Here is a 2156-nt window from a genome sequence, read left to right as displayed (position 1 = left end):
GTTTTTTTTCTTTTTTGGTACCGGGAATTGAACTCAGGACTTTGTGCTTGCCAGGCAGGCCCTGTGCTGCTGAGCTATATCCCCAGCCCATTGTGCTCTTTTTTGGGAGGTTTTTTTCTCCCGGTACCGGGAATCGAACTCACGACCTTGTGCTTGCCAGGCAGGTGCCCTGCCCCTGAGCTAAATCCCCAGGCCCTGTGGTCTTCTTTAAAAAGAAGATCAGGCTTTATTTCTCTTCTGCTACTAGCATCTGAGTTTTAGTCTTAGGATCAAGTCGAGCCAGCATCCCATGGCTGGTGGGTCTCGGTTTGCCTTTGTCTGCTCCTCTTCCTCTTCCACTGGGCCCCTGCTGCTCACTGCGATGTTACTTCCTGTTGCCAGGATTTGGCTACTGCTTTGCTTCTCAGCCGTGACCCTCCTCCTCCTCTTACACGGCTCACTCCTGTGACCCTCGGCCATATCAGAACTTGCTGTTCACAGTCTGTCCCCTTCCCTGAATGGTAAACTCCCAGAGCGGCAGCGGCTGGCGTTATTCCTTTAAGGAATGGTGCGGAAAAAGCCGTTATGTATCAACTATGCTGAATGAGTGAACGATTACATGTGGGATTCGCTGGACTTTCAAGGGTCACCAATAAGCATTCTCTATTCTCTATCTCATATAATAAAATGTTTTCAGTTGTTTTTGTTTTTTGTCTTTTTTAGACAGGGTCTTGCTATGCAGTTCAGGCTGGCCTTGAGCTCACTTTGTAGCCCAAGCTGGTGTGGAACTCCCAACCATCCTCCTGCCTCAGCCTCCCAGGTGCTGGGATTACAGACTAGTGTTTTTAATTTAAAGGGAGAGATAACACAAATCTCATGAGAAGATAAGGATTGTTTTGTCTTTATATTGTGAATGTCAAATAAGTGGATGCTGGAGGAGATTGGAGAAAAGAAATATCCCTGCTTTTACAGTCACTTATTCAGGCTTTCAAGATGTAAGATATGCTGGTTGACATGATTTGATAGAAGGCCATGTCTCCTAACTGTCCTTCCCAGAGTCAGGCATGTACAACCCAAAACTCTAGCTTGGGCCCTCTTTCTTCTGCCCCTCTGTACATGTTATTGTGATCATAGTTGAGTTCTTACTAACTCCTGACTGAGGTGCTGCTGCTACAAGATCTTTCTAAATGTTCCTCCCACCCTCAGCTTCTCTTCCTTCTAAACCATTGCACATACTCCCGAGTGGCTAATGTCCCCGACCACATCATTCCCTTGCTCAGCAATCTTCAGTGGGTCCCCATTGTCCACATATCACAGCCAGCTCTTCAGAATCTAGTTCCAAACTCCTTTAAAAAAGCTTTTAGTGGCATTCCAAAAATATCAAAGGAACGTGTTCATCTCTACCATGAAGATGCTCAAAGATGCAGAAAGAAAAATGTTAATGATCTCCCCTACTTCCTTTCCATTTTCTACCTGTTACCTGACGCATCCGTTTCTAGCAGCCCAGCCTATAACTTCTATCCTTTTTGCATACTTAGCAGTCTTGTACAAACTACACTTATATCCGTGGAGCTATTATGCTATTACTTGTTCATACCAAAAAGGGTATTAGGGGTCTTTGCAAGTCTTTGTATCTTTCTTTCTTTCTTTCTGTGTTTTTTTTTCCGGGACCGGGAACTGAACTCACGACCTGGCGCTTGCCAGGCAGGCACTGTGCCGCTGAACTAAATCCCCAGCCCTTATTTCTTTCTTTCTTGACAGGGTCTTTCTATGTAGCCCAGTGTAGTCTTGAACTTTTGATCTTCCTGCCTCAGCCACCCAAGTGCTGAGACTACAGGCCATATGCCACTATGCCCAACTATTTCTTTTTTAAAAATTTCTTCTAATTTTTTATTAGCTTACCCAGATTAGTCTTGAATTTGTGATCTTCCTGTCTCAACCTCCAAAATAGCTTGGATTACAGGCATACATCACTTTATCCACCTTCATTTATTTTGTATAATAAGTAGGTTATATAGAGAGAGCTAATTTATTTGCTTTTAAACTGTAAATATTCCATAAAATGTGTATACTACACTTGTTCAGTCATTCCTCTATTACTGGCCCTATGCATTGTTACCAGGCTTTATTTTTTTCTCTAATGAAATTGCTCATGTCTATATCCTTGCAAAAAAAGG

This window comes from Chinchilla lanigera, unplaced genomic scaffold (assembly GCF_000276665.1).
Source record: "Chinchilla lanigera isolate Chin_1 unplaced genomic scaffold, ChiLan1.0 scaffold00036, whole genome shotgun sequence".
Classification (NCBI taxonomy): Eukaryota; Metazoa; Chordata; class Mammalia; order Rodentia; family Chinchillidae; genus Chinchilla; species Chinchilla lanigera.
The sequence above is the reverse complement of the archived record's forward strand: the minus strand, read 5'-3'. Positions refer to the sequence as shown.